Genomic DNA, 18,660 nt, shown 5'->3' with positions numbered 1-18,660 from the left:
ACAAGAGAAGCCACTGCAGTGAGAAGCCCGCTCGATGCAACTAGAGAAAGCCTGTGCGCAGCAACAAAGACCCAACGCAACCAAAAATAAACAAAAAACAAACAAAAAAAAAACCATGCCTAATAAGATTGTGCTCAAGTCTATGATTTCACTAAGTTTTTTCTGAAGGGAGGATGGAGGTGGCTTGGATAAAAAAAAAAATCAAGCTGCAAAATACGTCGATAACTGATGAACAAAAGAATTACTAGACTGCAAATATTATATTTTTCAAAAGAAAACACTGCTAAGAATCTCAAATGTGTGAATATTACAAGATAAGCCAAACCTCCTGCTGCAGAGCTGAGGAAAACTAAGATACGTGCTGATTTAAATGAAATGGAATGAAAGATGAGTGATGAGCATCCTTTGAGACAAGACAGACGATAGTGCCTAGACAGAAAACCTATTCTATTCATGTATGTGGCAAGACATTCAGGCTGCTGATTTACAATAGGACACTGAAGAAAAGGATGGATAACCTTAAAGCCTATCATGTCTTCTTTGTGTGATAGAACAGATCTTAGTCCTATGAGACCCAATCTCCCCTTTTTAATCACACATTTTATAATGCCTCCTTCACTAAATATAAAATTCATAGATAATATAACTTACCTGCACAAAAATTAAAACAAATAAACAGTGTCCTAACCAAAATGTAAAGACGAAATAAAAAGATAGTAGTTTATTTTAAAAAATATGTATTTCCACAGATAAATGCTTGGGGACACAACACAATGACATAATGAAGCAGTCAGATATAGGTATCAGCTTATGATGAATAAGTTTGGATTTAAAAATAAGAATATCAGAAAGCACTTTAGACAAAAATAGGAAAATAAAAGAACAGAGGTACAGACCAACCCTAGAATAAAAACAGTATTAAGATAATAATGGACATAGGGGAGTAATCTCAACTGAAGTTAAAAAAACACGGCAAGTAAATAACAAAGTAGAGAAAATGAGGAAGTACAACATTATCACAAATGAAGCTAGGTCTTATTTATTTGTAAGTGTGGTGTCAAAATAATCCCCTAGATTATGTCATGGGATAGGGTAGGAAGAAAGTATCACAGAAAACATCCTTCTGCTTTGAAATCCCACTGAGACATACAATCTGTGCCTGGTCTGTAAAAAGAACTTGGAAACAATATTCTTTGAATGGTGCGACAAGCAAAAGAAGATGGATTAGACAAAAAAACAGTAATGCAAGACGTGATAAAGTAGTTGTGTAACTGTGGATAGTTTTAGGATAAAACTGAACAACTGCAGTGATTCAAAAAAAGGCAGTATAAAATATTATTAAAATAGTTATATTAAAGAAATCGAGGGGGCTTCCCTGGTGGGGCAGTGGTTAAGAATCCGCCTGCCAATGCAGGGGACACAGGTGCGGAGCAACTAAGCCCGTGTGCCACAACTACTGAGCGTACGCTCTAGAGCCTGTGAACCACAACTACTGAAGCCTGTGCGCCTAGAGCCTGTGCTCCACAACAAGAGAAGCCACCACAATGAGAAGCCCGTGCACCACAACGAAGAGAAAAGCCCACATGCAGCAATGAAGACCAAGTGCAGCCAAAAATAAATAAAAAATTTAAAAAAATTTAATTAAAAAAAAAAGAATCCACCTGCCAATGCAGGGGACACGGGTTTGATCCCTGGTCCAGGAAGATCCCACATGCTGTGGAGTGACTAAGCCCATGGGCCATAACTACTGAGCCTGCACTCTAGAGCCCATGGGCCACGACTACTGAGCCCATGTGCCACAACTACTGAAGCTCACGCACCTAGAGCCCATGCTCCCCAACGCGAAGCCACTGCAATGAGAAGCCCACGCACCGCAACGAAGAGCAGCCCCCACTCACCGCAACTAGTGAAAGCCTGCACACAGCAACGAAGACCCAATGCAGCCAAAAATAAATAAATAAAATAAATAAATTTATTTTTAAAAAAATTGAATGAGATCCCTACATTTCACGAGTCTCCATTAACTTAAAGTCTGAACAGGAATCTCAATCTGTTCCATATTTTCAATCAATTTCATTGCTTTTGCAGTTATAACACTGTTGCACTGAAATCCTTTTCAACTAAATATGCAAGCTGGAAATGCTATAATGTTTACAGAACAGAATATGCAGAGTGAACAAATTACTCAATTATTTTGAGATGAAACCTTTATCCCTATTCATACCAACTGTGCTAGGCAGAATCCTAAAGATGATTCCCTAAGATTCTTGTACCTTGGTTATCCAATCAAACACTAAACAAGGTACCACAGGGTGGGAATTTTGCATATGTAATTAAAGTCCGAAGTCAATTGATTTTAACACACAGAGATTATGTGGGTAGGCCTGATCCAACCAGGCCAGCCTTTTTTGTGTGTGTATGGTACGTGGGCCTCTCACCGCTGTGGCCTCTCCCGTTGCGGAGCACAGGCTCCGGACGCGCAGGCTCGGCGGCCATGGCTCACGGGCCCAGCTGCTCCGCAGCATGTGGGATCTTCCTGGACCGGGGCACGAACCCGTGTCCCCTGCATCGGCAGGCGGACTCTCAACCACTGCGCCACCAGGGAAGCCCCAGGCCAGCCTTTTAAAAGCAGAGAGTTTTCTCCAGCTGTTGGCAGAAAAGGAACTCAAAGGTATTCAAGGAACAAAAGATATTCAGTATGCCATTTCTCACTTAGAAGATGGAGGAGGCCATGTGCAGGGACTGGAGAGCAGCCTCTAGGAGCTAGGAGTGACCTCCAGATGACAGCTAGTAAGGAAATGGGACCTCAGACCTACAACCACAGGTTAAGTGGATTCTGTCAACAAGCTGAATAAACTTAGAAGCAGACTCTTCCCCAGAGCCCCCAGATAGAAGCCAACCCAAATGACACCTTGATTTCAGTCTTGTGAGACCCTGAGCAGAGAACCCAGCCAAGCCCAGTTTCTGACTTATAGAACTGTGAACTAATAAATGAGTGTGGTTTTAAGCCACTAAGTTTGTGGTATTTTGTCATGCAGCAAGAGAAAACTAAGACAACGACCTTCTTCTAACTTAAGAAGCTTTTTGTTTAATTTCTCGTGAAGATTTTTTAGTATGAATATGTACTACAAAACTATCAATTTATATTTGGAGAGGGATCAGCCCATGGTATATACAAAAGTCAGGGGGAATACAGACCTCCACTGAGTTGGACTGTCTCAGACAGCGCAGGACATCTACTTATAGCACCCCCATTCATTGTGGCAATCAAATAACCTTCACAGTTTTCTAAATCGCACTCTAGAGGGGTCACACTGCTCTTGCTGAGATCTACTGAGAATCACTGAACTCAAATAAGCATACCTCATTAGAAAAAAATTCAGAAGACTTGCCATATTCAAAATCTCCCTTAAAAATATGTCATAGTGCTAATGATCCAATGTCAGCTGCTAGGAGTGTTCACGTGGTTGAATGCTCCCCAACGTGTCTGCCACCAGTGTCTGTGTTCCCTGGGTGAGCCCCCCCTCCCCAGCCTCTCCAGGAGACTCCCCAAGGCCAGCAGGAGACTAGGGCATGAATGGAGCTGGTAGAATTTGTACACAGGCAGCCAGGCTCCAGAGCTGGTGTTCTTAACCACTACATATATTATTGATTTTGAGATCTGTGCCTTACAAACGATAAATATTCAGAACTTTGAGCAGTACATTTGCTTCTCTCCTGTGTCTGGAATGAGAGATAACCAGAAGTACAGATTTAGACTCATTCATGAGCAGTTTCTAATGGTTTAGCTGGATGGTCAGGGACTTGGAAGGAACAGGATGGGAAGATAGTGACAAGGAAAGTTGGGGAAGAAGTATGTGGATGGATCTCTTAGAATGGGCATACACATTGAAAATATTTGTCTCACGTGAATGCTCACCAAACGGCATCTACTGTAAAGGAGACTCTTAATGATGGTGGACAAAATGATGGACACTATTAACGTCAATTAGACTCTTCCCAGCCATCCCAGTGTTTTCTCAATAGACCCATGAACTAACTGGCCATGTTAACAAGAATGGAGGCTACGCACGGGCTCAACAACATGAACTTCCTCTTAGCAAGGCAGACCTGGTTAACCCTACTGCTGAGCGCCTAATCTGCCAATAGCAGAGATCAGAATTAAATGCCCTATAAAGCATCATTTCCCAGACGGACAGCACACAACCTGATGGTAGGTCAATTACATTGGATTTCTTCCACCAAGGAGGGAGCAGATATTTGCCCTCACTGGAATAAACACATATTCTAGATATGGATTTGCCTTCCTTGCCCACAATGCCTCTGCCAGCGTCGGCCTCTATGAACTCACAGGGTGCCTGATATGCCATCATAGCATTCTACGCAGTATTGTGACTGATCAAAGAACTCACTTCACAGCAAAAGAAATACATACATCAATGGGCTCAGGCCCACTGAATCATTTGCTCTTAACCACATATGTCATCACCCAGAAATGCCTGGCTTAGTTGAAAGGTAGAATGATTTACCGAAGACTCAGTTATGATGCCAACTGGGAGACAGCACCTTGAAATAGGGTTCTGCCTTACAGGATGCAGTTTATACTGTGAATCACAGATGCTGTATTCCTCATCACCGGATTACACAGGTCCAAGAATCAAGGGGAGGAAGTAGGAGTGGCTACTCTCACTATTACACCTATTAACCCACCTAAAGAATTTCTGCTTTCCATCCTGGCAACTTTGAGCTCTACTTGTTTGGAGAGCTTAGTCTCCACAAGGTTACTGGTTGCACCAGGTGACAACAATGGTTCTACTGAATTGGAAGATTAGACTGCCATCTGGCCATTTTGGGCTCCTTATTTATGCTACTGAACCAACAGGCAAAAAAAGGGGGTTTATCTATGGATGGAGTGGTCAGTCCTGATTGCCAAGGGGATATCATGTTGCCATACACAATCGAGGCAAAGCGGACTATGTATGGAAGCCAGGGGGTTCTGAGGCACCTCTTAGCATTTCCAGTAGTAAACGTTAATGGAAAACTACAGCAACCAAAAAGAGGCAGAATGACTAAGGACTCAGACCCCTTGGGAATGAAGGTTTGGGTCACTGCTGTGGGTAAGGGAAATATGGAATGGGTAGTAGAAGAAGGAAGCCACAGGTATCAACTATAACCTCATGACCAATTACAGAAACAAAAACCGCAATAAAAACAAACAACAACAACAACAAAAAAACAGTAAACATCTCTCTCCTCTTGAACCATTTCCACCCAGTGGCAATAAGCTCATTTTAGTTTCAAAATTCAACCTCAATGTTGAATGTCATCTTTCACAATAGGTTACCTGGAAACATGTTTTTTGTAAAAGTTTCTAAGATTTGCACTAAGGAAATTAATTTTGTAAGTTACCAACAAGTTTGTTCAGTTTCCTTTTTTAAAAAGACTTCCAATTTTTAAAGAGTAGTTTTAGGTTCACAGCAAAACTGAGAGGAAGGTACAGAGCTCTCCCATTTACCCCCTGCCTGCCACTCAAGCACAGCCTCCCCACTATCAAAATCCCCAACCAGCGTGGTATGTTTGTTACAACTGATGAACCTGTACTGACACATCACTGTCACTCGAAGTCCATAGCTGAGGGTTCAATGTTGCTGTTATACCTTCTATGGGCTTGGACAAATGTATAATGACATGTACCCACCATTACAGTACCATACAGAGTAGTTTCACTGCCCTAAAAATCCTCTGTGCTGTGTCTGTTCACCCTTCATCCAGAGCTGGTGTTCTTAACCACTACATATATTATTGATTTTGAGATCTGTGCCTTACAAACGATAAATATTCAGAACTTTGAGCAGTACATTTGCTTCTCTCCTGTGTCTGGAATGAGAGATAACCAGAAGTACAGATTTAGACTCATTCATGAGCAGTTTCTAATGGTTTAGCTGGATGGTCAGGGACTTGGAAGGAACAGGATGGGAAGATAGTGACAAGGAAAGTTGGGGAAGAAGTATGTGGATGGATCTCTTAGAATGGGCATACACATTGAAAATATTTGTCTCACGTGAATGCTCACCAAACGGCATCTACTGTAAAGGAGACTCTTAATGATGGTGGACAAAATGATGGACACTATTAACGTCAATTAGACTCTTCCCAGCCATCCCAGTGTTTTCTCAATAGACCCATGAACTAACTGGCCATGTTAACAAGAATGGAGGCTACGCACGGGCTCAACAACATGAACTTCCTCTTAGCAAGGCAGACCTGGTTAACCCTACTGCTGAGCGCCTAATCTGCCAATAGCAGAGATCAGAATTAAATGCCCTATAAAGCATCATTTCCCAGACGGACAGCACACAACCTGATGGTAGGTCAATTACATTGGATTTCTTCCACCAAGGAGGGAGCAGATATTTGCCCTCACTGGAATAAACACATATTCTAGATATGGATTTGCCTTCCTTGCCCACAATGCCTCTGCCAGCGTCGGCCTCTATGAACTCACAGGGTGCCTGATATGCCATCATAGCATTCTACGCAGTATTGTGACTGATCAAAGAACTCACTTCACAGCAAAAGAAATACATACATCAATGGGCTCAGGCCCACTGAATCATTTGCTCTTAACCACATATGTCATCACCCAGAAATGCCTGGCTTAGTTGAAAGGTAGAATGATTTACCGAAGACTCAGTTATGATGCCAACTGGGAGACAGCACCTTGAAATAGGGTTCTGCCTTACAGGATGCAGTTTATACTGTGAATCACAGATGCTGTATTCCTCATCACCGGATTACACAGGTCCAAGAATCAAGGGGAGGAAGTAGGAGTGGCTACTCTCACTATTACACCTATTAACCCACCTAAAGAATTTCTGCTTTCCATCCTGGCAACTTTGAGCTCTACTTGTTTGGAGAGCTTAGTCTCCACAAGGTTACTGGTTGCACCAGGTGACAACAATGGTTCTACTGAATTGGAAGATTAGACTGCCATCTGGCCATTTTGGGCTCCTTATTTATGCTACTGAACCAACAGGCAAAAAAAGGGGGTTTATCTATGGATGGAGTGGTCAGTCCTGATTGCCAAGGGGATATCATGTTGCCATACACAATCGAGGCAAAGCGGACTATGTATGGAAGCCAGGGGGTTCTGAGGCACCTCTTAGCATTTCCAGTAGTAAACGTTAATGGAAAACTACAGCAACCAAAAAGAGGCAGAATGACTAAGGACTCAGACCCCTTGGGAATGAAGGTTTGGGTCACTGCTGTGGGTAAGGGAAATATGGAATGGGTAGTAGAAGAAGGAAGCCACAGGTATCAACTATAACCTCATGACCAATTACAGAAACAAAAACCGCAATAAAAACAAACAACAACAACAACAAAAAAACAGTAAACATCTCTCTCCTCTTGAACCATTTCCACCCAGTGGCAATAAGCTCATTTTAGTTTCAAAATTCAACCTCAATGTTGAATGTCATCTTTCACAATAGGTTACCTGGAAACATCTTTTTTGTAAAAGTTTCTAAGATTTGCACTAAGGAAATTAATTTTGTAAGTTACCAACAAGTTTGTTCAGTTTCCTTTTTTAAAAAGACTTCCAATTTTTAAAGAGTAGTTTTAGGTTCACAGCAAAACTGAGAGGAAGGTACAGAGCTCTCCCATTTACCCCCTGCCTGCCACTCAAGCACAGCCTCCCCACTATCAAAATCCCCAACCAGCGTGGTATGTTTGTTACAACTGATGAACCTGTACTGACACATCACTGTCACTCGAAGTCCATAGCTGAGGGTTCAATGTTGCTGTTATACCTTCTATGGGCTTGGACAAATGTATAATGACATGTACCCACCATTACAGTACCATACAGAGTAGTTTCACTGCCCTAAAAATCCTCTGTGCTGTGTCTATTCACCCTTCAGTTTCATTTTTAATCCAAGGTAAAATAACAATAACTAAGTCCCCAAAAGAGTAGCAAGTCTCAAGAGGAATAGGAACCCAAGCAGCTTTAGTTCATGGATTTAACATCATTCAGCTATAGTAAGTCCCAATTTCTGTCTTTCAATTCAAAATTCCACATTCTTGGAGAAAAGTCTGACCAGCCCAGTTTGGGCCAGGTGTGCACCCCTGGATCAGCAAGCTATGGCCTGAGAGGCAGAGTCAGGGGTAGAGATGCAGCTGGTATGGGTCTAGTGGTAGAACTGCGAAAATTTCCAGAGAGAATAAACCCCCCTGAGCTGGGCAGCTCCACAAAGCATGTCTACTACACTCATGTTATGGAGAGGTCCAGAACTAATTTGGGTTATGTTTACCAGTATTTGGTTAGTTTTGAAAATTATATGTATTTATGATTTCATCTTTTTTTCTTAAAACTTACCTATATAATAACATGTAGCTTTGAAAGACAGACATCAATGTTAACAGCAGTTATCATTAGCTTATGACTGAAATGTTTTTTCTTCTTTACGTTTATCTGGGTTTTGCTACAATGAATATATAGCACTTATGATTATAGATGATTATGATTAAAGGTAAACACCTTTCCCCTCTCCTCTGGCTTCATGAGAAGGCTTTTCTTCCAAATATTTCTGGTCTCTCTCCACCCATTAATCACTTTACTTCAGAAGGGAAGGATGACGCATCTGAGCAGTAAATTTGGCAAGAATGGGGCATGCGTACCTCAGCTCCACCCTAGCGTTTCCACAGAGAACCCCAAGCTCTCTGGTTTCCTCCATGCTGCCCTGGCCCCTGCTGCCTGGGGGAGGCAGAGTCTAATTCAGGAGTTCAGTTAGCAGACCTGCTTGACTTGCACACTAACACACAGCCTCCCGCTAGGCCTTTATCACTAATAAAGGTGATTTTTAGGGTCCTTATACAGTTTGAGTTATTTCCCAATGTTCAGAACATAAGCAAGAAAAAGACGGTATTTAGTGTGCTTTCTCCAAGGTTTCAATCCAAACATGTTTTCAAAATCCTTTTACATCCATTTTTTTTTCTTTTCTTTTTTTTTTTTTTTTTTTTTTTTTTTTTGCTGTACACGGGCCTCTCACTGCTGTGGCCTCTCCCGCTGCGGAGCACAGGCTCCGGACGCGCTGGCTCAGCGGCCATGGCTAACGGGCCCAGCCGCTCCGCGGCATGCGGGATCCTCCCAGACTGGGGCACGAACCCGCATCCCCCGCATCGGCAGGCAGACTCCCAACCACTGCACCACCAGGGAAGCCCCTACATCCATTTTTGAAGGAGGAAATAGGCTAAATTTCTTTAATCACTGTTACTTTTTCTGTCACTTAATCGGAACTTTTTTTGCTGTATTTGGCTCTATAATTTATTAATTCATTATCTGCTTTATTTTCATATTCTGATTGTGAAATGTTGAAGCCCCACAGCACTTAGAACTGGAAAAAAAATGTTAAGGTCATCTAATCCAGAATATTCATTACAGAGAGGTTGAGACCAAGTGGCAAAACCAAGTCTTAGTACCCAAATTTCTTGTCTCCAGTGTTCTTTTCCATATACTGTGACACTTCTCAAGTACAATTCTATTTTTACTTCTTTAGCCATTTCTGCCAGCTTTTCTATGATAATCATTCAGCCATTAATAAATCCCACCAACATGTGTCTACCATGTTCCTTCTGCATGACAAATTGTAAATGCAGCAAGTTTCTCTTTGGCTTCTGCTCTGAAATCAACTTTATCTTAAGCAGGATTGTCCTGTTTTTCTTGTATGCTTGGTCGTGGAAGGCTGGTTTGTCCTTTAGTAAGCTTATGTCAGTCTTTTATAGGCAACAGATTGTTGAATTTTGCTTTTTAAAAGAGTAACCACCACCCTACCTTTTTATTTTGATAAAATTAATGAGTCTACTTGCAAAGACATTAGAAACAATGCATTTGTGTGTAGTCAATCATCCTATAAATTTATTGTTACTGCTACTGTCTTTTTCTTTTTTTAATTTAACAGATGTAAAATTCTGTATTTCACTTTAAATCAAAAGATAACCTATCTAAGCTGCCTATTTTCTTCTTTTTTCAAGGAACTTTTTTAAAAAAATTAATTAATTAATTTATTTCATTTTTGGCTGCATTGGGTCTTTGCTGTGTGTGGGCTTTCTTTAGTTGCAGTGAGCAGGGGCTACTCTTCGTTGTCGTGCGTGGGCTTCTCATTGCCGTGGCTTCTCTTGTTGTGGAGCACCTGCTCCAGGCGTGTGGGCTTCAGTAGTTGTGGCAAGCAGGCTCAGCAGCCGTGGCTCGTGGGCTCCAGAGTGCAGGCTTAGCAGTTGTGGGCCATGGGCTCAGTTGCTCCGCACACTGCTGTGGCCTCTCCCGCTGCGGAGCACAGGCTCCGGACGCGCTGGCTCAGCGGCCATGGCTAACGGGCCCAGCCGCTCCGCGGCATGCGGGATCCTCCCAGACTGGGGCACGAACCCGCATCCCCCGCATCGGCAGGCAGACTCCCAACCACTGCACCACCAGGGAAGCCCCTACATCCATTTTTGAAGGAGGAAATAGGCTAAATTTCTTTAATCACTGTTACTTTTTCTGTCACTTAATCGGAACTTTTTTTGCTGTATTTGGCTCTATAATTTATTAATTCATTATCTGCTTTATTTTCATATTCTGATTGTGAAATGTTGAAGCCCCACAGCACTTAGAACTGGAAAAAAAATGTTAAGGTCATCTAATCCAGAATATTCATTACAGAGAGGTTGAGACCAAGTGGCAAAACCAAGTCTTAGTACCCAAATTTCTTGTCTCCAGTGTTCTTTTCCATATACTGTGACAATTCTCAAGTACAATTCTATTTTTACTTCTTTAGCCATTTCTGCCAGCTTTTCTATGATAATCATTCAGCCATTAATAAATCCCACCAACATGTGTCTACCATGTTCCTTCTGCATGACAAATTGTAAATGCAGCAAGTTTCTCTTTGGCTTCTGCTCTGAAATCAACTTTATCTTAAGCAGGATGGTCCTGTTTTTCTTGTATGCTTGGTCGTGGAAGGCTGGTTTGTCCTTTAGTAAGCTTATGTCAGTCTTTTATAGGCAACAGATTGTTGAATTTTGCTTTTTAAAAGAGTAACCACCACCCTACCTTTTTATTTTGATAAAATTAATGAGTCTACTTGCAAAGACATTAGAAACAATGCATTTGTGTGTAGTCAATCATCCTATAAATTTATTGTTACTGCTACTGTCTTTTTCTTTTTTTAATTTAACAGATGTAAAATTCTGTATTTCACTTTAAATCAAAAGATAACCTATCTAAGCTGCCTATTTTCTTCTTTTTTCAAGGAACTTTTTTAAAAAAATTAATTAATTAATTTATTTCATTTTTGGCTGCATTGGGTCTTTGCTGTGTGTGGGCTTTCTTTAGTTGCAGTGAGCAGGGGCTACTCTTCGTTGTCGTGCGTGGGCTTCTCATTGCCGTGGCTTCTCTTGTTGTGGAGCACCTGCTCCAGGCGTGTGGGCTTCAGTAGTTGTGGCAAGCAGGCTCAGCAGCCGTGGCTCGTGGGCTCCAGAGTGCAGGCTTAGCAGTTGTGGGCCATGGGCTCAGTTGCTCCGCAGCATGTGGGATCTTCCCAGACCAGGGCTTGAACCCGTGTCCCCTGCCTTAGCAGGTGGATTCTTAACCACTGTGCCACCAGGGAAGCCCTCAAAGAACTTTAAAATCTTATTTTCCTAATTCATTTTTGTTTTCTATTATACTTTATTACATATTATATCTTTCCTTTTTAATTTAAAGATTCACAAAGTGATATGTAAATGCACACTAAAGTATAGAATAAAAAGCAGAAATTCCCTTGTATTCCCCCCAAATACCACATCCGTCCTCAGAGGTAAGCACTAGTAACAGTTTGATATGCACCCTTCCATACCTTTTCCAATATCTGCAATTTGCTTTTTTTTCTTTTGATTTTCCTAACCTGAAAACATCACCATATTTTAATAATTATTCTCATTATTTTTGTCTTATGAATTAAAAAGTTTATAAACTCTGTTGTGACCTAAAATTTACATCACAAGGTTAGTCTTCCTTTGCTTTCCCTCCTTCCCACTTCGTTCTACCCTGGGAGAATCTGAAATATTTTATGAAATTACATGTGGACACCTTGCAATCTGTATGACGGTCTAAAGCCATGCTGTCAACACAGTAGTCACTAGACACATGTGCCTATTTAAATTTCACTTAAAAGTAAATCAAACTAAAAACTCAAACTAAAAACTCACCTGCCCCATGGGCTCAACAGTGGCTACTATATCAGACAGCACAGATTTGGAATATTATCATTGCAGAAGGTTCTTCTGTACAGTGCTCGTCTAAAGAATTGGTTAATTTTATTGGACTTCCCTGGAGGCACAGTGGTTAACAATCCGTCTGCCAAGGTCAGGGACACGGGTTCGAGCCCTGGTCCAGGAAGATCCCACATGCTGCAGAGCAGCTAGGCCCGTGCGCCACAACTACTGAAGCCCGCACGCCTAGAGCCCATGCTCCACAAGAGAAGCCACCGCAATGAGAAGCCCGTGCATCGCAACAAAGAGTAGCCCTCGCTCGCCGCAACTAGAGAAAGCCTGCATGCGGCAATGAAGACCCAACACAGCCAAAAATAAATAAATAAAAAATAAATAAATTTATTTTAAAAAGAATTGGTTAATTTTATTTATTTATATATCAGTTAAAAACACTTTGATAAGGTTCTTTCAAAGTTCTATTATTTTGGTAGGTGTTTTCAAAATGTCTCCATCTGTAGGAAATTGCATCGTCTGTTATTCAGGAACCTAATGCTGTCTCCTGGCTTCATATGAATCTTTTTATTTTTCAAAGTCTAACGTCCCAAGTTGTTTTACTATTACATTTTAAGATCTCTTCTCTGCTAGAAATCACTTATCTTTCTTTTAAGTTTAAAAATTTAACAAATAGGTGCCCAGGAAGGGAAGGGATTTTTTTTCTTGAAAAACAGTGCCTATGTACAACTCCATATACTCTCAATAACCACACTGAGAGGGGCTTTCCGTTCTGAATAGTTTTCTAGAATTTTTCCTGATTGTTTTTGAGTTACACTTTCCAACCTTTTCTACTTCTGGTAGCCGAACTTTTTGACAGGTTGTATACCCTCAATCTGTTTTCTAGATACCTTGGTTCTACTATACTATTCATCTGTTAAGTTTCACTACTTTCCTGTATATTTTGTTTTTCTGTTGTACTGACAATCATTCATGCATTAGCTAGTCCACCAACACATAATATCTCTGATATGCCTGGCACTACGTATTTTGTAATGTTCTTTTTGACATTCAAATGGTACACTCTGAACAGTCCCAATGGTTTCTGCTCTGTAAATCTGTTTTATCTGAGACTATAACTAGGAACTCCTGCCTTTCTTGAATCTTCAGTATCACCTATTTCTCTGCACTGTGGCCTGCTTCCTGCCCTGAACTGCCACCATTGACATTTTTAGTTCTCTTTAAAAAAAAATGTCAGCACGCTCTTTTCTATAGCCATTACCTATCTTCTCTGAACGCCGGATCAATTTGCTTCTATTGGCTTGAGTTGTTAAGCAGCGAGGCCTGTGTGGATGGACTCCTCTTTCCCACAGTCTCCCTCTTCCCTTCTAATGCTGCGACACTTATTAATTATACCCAAGTTCTATTTCCCTCTGGTTTTCACACTGTTTCTGAAGCTGGTTTGTCTGGGTTTGCTGTCATTCCTGTTTGTGTCAGATTAGCTCTACTATGACTTGCTCTGCTAGCTTTTCAGAAGTCTCTTTTAGATGTCTGGTTTCTCAAAACAAGTCCTCAGAATAAAGTTAGTCTAAAATGTGCATATAGCTTGTGTTTCAGAAGTTCCTTCTTAAAATTACTGAGAAATTAGCATGTTTCCACAAGGAAGAAAAATATTACAGATGACGGTTATGTCCCCAGACGAGTTCAGAAAAGCAAAGTTAATATATAATGTGCCTAAAGTACTAGTAATATCACAGAACCCAACCACCTAGTATCTCTGTGGGAAAAAATCATCCAGTAGTTAAGGCAAAAAGACAAAAACTGGCAGGGAGACAAGATGGGAGCCCTCTTCCTAAGGACACTACAAATTCTTAAGATTTTGCTATATTTTAGAGAAATATCCAAAATCAGTTTCCTATTATTTCATTACAGGATCTGAGGAGAGTTGTGACGTGAGGCATGAAGAATTAGACCAGAATACAGAGATGGGGCTTAGAAAACAACGAAAGCTATCTTCTCTCCTTCACTGCTTCTCCAGAACCAGTTCTGCCATTTCAGACCCAGTCCTAAATCAACTCTAGGAAAAGATAACAAATGACACTGTTTTTCTTTATTTTATTTTTTTTCGGTAGATAAGAGGGTTCCAAGCATTAGAAGGAGATGGAAGAGAATAAGAAGGAAAGGAGGTGCCTGTGGTCCATTAGATATTCCAAGATGGACGGTGGCAGGTAAATGATATTGAATATATGTACTGATGTGCATGCGTTGAAGATGGTCTGTATTAGTCTCAACAATTAATGTCTCTGCAGAGCAGTCCTTAACCTATTGGAATCCTCACTGTCAATCACAGAGGCGCATCCAATTACGAGTATTTGAAAATGTCTTTGCTGTAATTACATTCTTATGTTAACTAAATATATTTAGAAATCCAAATTCTCTTAGAAATAATTTTAAAGCACCATAATGTAGGATCTTTAATCTCTAAACTTTAACTCAGTTCTTAACAAAGCTGGAAAGATAGTCTGTCCTTATCCGTGAACATCACTGACCCAAAAAAAAGAATAAAGTAAAAAGAAAATTTATCTGGCTTATTATAGATGAACGGCATTTTAAAAAAATTGAGATATAATTCACATATCACAAAATTCACTTACTTAAAGTGTACATTCAGTGATTTTTAGTTACGTTCCCAAGGTTGTGCAACCATACCACCATCTAATTCAAGAATATTTTCATCACCTTAAAAAGAAATCCTGTACCCATTAGCAGTCCCTCCCCATTCTCTCCTCCCCACAGCCCCTGGCAACCATTAATCTACTTTCTGTCTCTATGAATTTGCCTATTCTGGACATTTCGTATAAATGGAATCAAACAACACATGGCTTTTTGTTTCTGGCTTCTTTCACAAAGCATGTTTTCAAGATTCATCCATGTTATAACAAGTACAAGTAATTCACTCATTTTATGGTATGGAGATATATTTTATTTATCTATGAATGGCATTTTAAAAATATACTTTTGCTACCTATGTTAATTAGCTCTCAGATTCAACTCAAGACACATTGTAGTTATTCACACACTGATCCCTGGGTCCACAAAGTTATCAGTATTTTACTTTCTATCAATTTATAAATCATCTCACACCTTATCATCTTCACTGTATTGTGTCTCATTACTTTGGTAAATACTTCTTGGACTTAATGCCTAGCACCACTTTTCTATAAACTGTCCCATCCCTCCAACTTCTATATGGTTAATGTGACCCTACTCTTGTCTACAGGTGATTGGTCCAGGAATAAGCACCTGATTCAAGCTGGACATATCAGGCCCTTCGCTAGGAATATGGAAATGGAAATAATATTGTTTTTAATTAGCTGCTCTCGATTGCAGAAACTACAATCTCAGGAGTTTTCTGTTACCATTGTCTGCCACACAGACTAAGAAACCAAAAAAAAAACCCAGTCTGCAAGAAGAGAAGAATCAGAGAAAAAGAGAGAGAGACAATAGTAGAGATAAGAGAGCAAGACCTCCTGGGTTCCCTGTGGTGCTCCAGTCCCAGATTCCAGGCCATTCCTAAGGCCCAGCTACATCCCCACCCTTGGATTCCATGAGACATACTACACACTTATAATAAATTCCCCTTACAGTTTAAGTCAGTTAAGGCAGTTTCTATAATCTCCAGCCAAGAGTCCTAACATAATCATCTACCCAGTAAGATTTTAATGTCTTTACTAGCAAGGGCTCAACCTCCATGGCACCCATTACAGTGACTCAAACACATACTTATTTAACTATCACCTGTGGAATATTTTGAAAAACTATCTATAAAAATTACTTAAGACATTCTTGGATACGTATGTGGAAAAAAATTAGGATTTCTGTCTACTTTATTAAAAAGCTATATTATTGGGACTGCCCTGGTGGTCCACTGCTAAGCCTCCATGCTCCCAACGTAGGGGGCCCGGGGTCAATCCCTGGTCAGGGAACTAGATCCCACATGCCACAACTAAAGGTCCCGCATGCTGCAACTAAAGGTCCCGCATGCCGCAACTAAAGGTCCTGAATGCTGCAACAACAACAGAAAGATTCTGCATGCCACAATGAAGATCCCGCACACGGCAATGGAGATCCTGCCTGCCGCAACTAAGACCTGGTGCAGCCAAAGAAATAAATAAATATTTTTTAAAAAGCAGTATTATTGTATCACAAACTCAATATATCTTTGCACCCATTCTGCAAAAAATCATTTAATTTCCTCAGAAAGTCTTTCTGTATTACGCTACTACATGCCCATTTACACTTGCTTATTAAATGTTTTACATTTTTAAAAAGCAAAGTGTTATATTTTCCTAAGAAGATTTGAAGTTTCTTGAGAACATTTCCTCTTAAAGCAAATTCCCACAGAACCTACTAAAGAATAATCACACAGATTACTATTCAGAATATTCATACAGAGATATAAGTGAGTAGCTGACCTTCCTGGACTCATTTTTTCCTCCTATAAACACGGTTTATTGTCAAGCACTAATAATTCCCATAAGGACAACTTATCTGTAATTAAACAACACTAAGCACATTATTATACTATGTAGGTTGGGTAGGCAATAAAACATTCCTTAATGGACAGCTCAGGAGATGCAGCTCTAGCAGGCCTGCTCTCTTGTCCCAGGTTGAGGGGTCTATTGCCATCACTGCCATCTACCAAGCTAATTTTCTGCACATCCTGCGGAGTCTTTATTCATTTTGCAGAGTTCTTTTCCCAAAATCAAATCCAGGATTTGTCACCTAATTGGTTCTTAGTGGGGATAACAGAGATAAAACCAGAACTCCAAAATATTTTGTTAAATCCCTATTAAAAATTTTATAGGGATAAATGGGCTAATCCCTCCAAGTCTAAGAATGGTTCTTGAGTAGATTTTGCATCACACTATTTAATGTCACAACCTTCCCTAAGAGATCCTTAAATTTTAAAAAATTATACCTCTAATATTACCAAGCCTTACAGAGACAGAATCCCCTTTAAATTAGTAAATTATTGAAGTATTCCAGTTGGATACTACTTCTTACTATATCAAGCACTCAGGCAGTTTCTGATGGTCTTGACTCCAAACTTGGTTCTCTGTAGCTTGAGAACTGTGCTGGCCAAAGCTCTGACAGACAAGTGATACTTATTTACTACTGCCCCTTTCCCCCCAAAATTTAAGCCTCTAAGTTTACAATATGGCCCACACAAGGATTTGCTAGTTTCCTCAAACTCAAACTGTTAGGGCAGAAAGGAACTTTACAAATCTACTTCAAACTAATTATTTTACAAATGAGAAAACAAGGTGGACAAGAGATAAATGACTCGCCCAAATTCACAAAGTAAGTTGGTAAAACCAGCATGCTTAGAATAAGGGCACTCAGACTCCAGCTGTAAGTTCATTTCATCATACCATCTAACTTAAACATATACGTATGGACAGTATTGAAATCTCTCTGCTTTCTGGGAGAAAAAAACCCAAAACCTACAACTTTCTGCTTTCAAAAATGAGGGTGAGGGCTTCCCTGGTGACGCAGTGGTTAAGAATACAGCTGCCAATGCAGGGGACACGGGTTTGAGCCCTGGTCCCAGAAGATCCCATATGCCATGGAGCAACTAAGCTCGTGTGCCACAACTACAGAGCCTGCACTCTAGAGTCTGTGAGCCACAACTATTGAGCCCGCGTGCTGCAACTACTGAAGCCCACATGCTGCAACTACTGAAGCCCGTGCATCCTAGAGCCTGTGCTCCTCGACAAGAGAAGCCACCGCAATGAGAAGGCCACGCACCACAACGAAGAGTAGCCCCCAGCCTGCGTGCAGCAACGAAGACTCAACGCAGCCAAATATAAGTAAATAAACTAATTAAAAAAAAAAATGAGGGTGAGAGGTTGAGATAACATCTCATTTCATGGAGATAAATGGTCTTTTCTTAAACAGCCTTCCAAATGTCATGATGGGCTTGGCCTAGAGGCTAGGTAAAATGAAACTGAATACCAGATCTCTGCAACCTGAAAAATTTTCACCATAATGAACTATGGCAGCTATGGTGTGTGCCCAAAGCTACCTCATTCCCCCTTTTCCATTAACAAAGTCTACAGTCCCTTGGCCAGAAGAATGGGCATGTGTCCTAGATCTGACTAATCAAGTATTTCACATCACTGGCAAGAGTGATTGATCTAGGTTGGTCAACCAGAATGCTTCCCTAATGCTGAGAAAAATAAGCTCTCTCCCACAAGGTGGAGAAGGCAATCTGCAGTAGGAGAGCCTAAGACTATTATTCAAAGAGAAATAGAGAAAAGCAGAGATGAGAGAGAGATGGAAAGAGAGTCTGGCAACATCAAATCCTTGGTTCTCATTCCCAAGCTGGTTCCTTTGATTTTGTAAGTTAACCCTATTATCTTTATCAACTACAGAAGC

General features: G+C 40.6%; 1 protein-coding gene across 1 annotated transcript in view; it reads right to left on the bottom strand.

The window, feature by feature from the left end:
- The window catches only part of HACD2 (3-hydroxyacyl-CoA dehydratase 2), a 94,501-nt gene that overhangs the window by 72,228 nt on the left and 3,613 nt on the right, over positions 1–18,660 (bottom strand). The window lies entirely within an intron of this gene.

This window comes from Physeter macrocephalus, chromosome 1 (assembly GCF_002837175.3).
Source record: "Physeter macrocephalus isolate SW-GA chromosome 1, ASM283717v5, whole genome shotgun sequence".
NCBI classification, from domain to species: domain Eukaryota; kingdom Metazoa; phylum Chordata; class Mammalia; order Artiodactyla; family Physeteridae; genus Physeter; species Physeter macrocephalus.
Note: the sequence above shows the minus strand (reverse complement) of the source record. Positions and strands in the feature narration are given on the sequence as shown.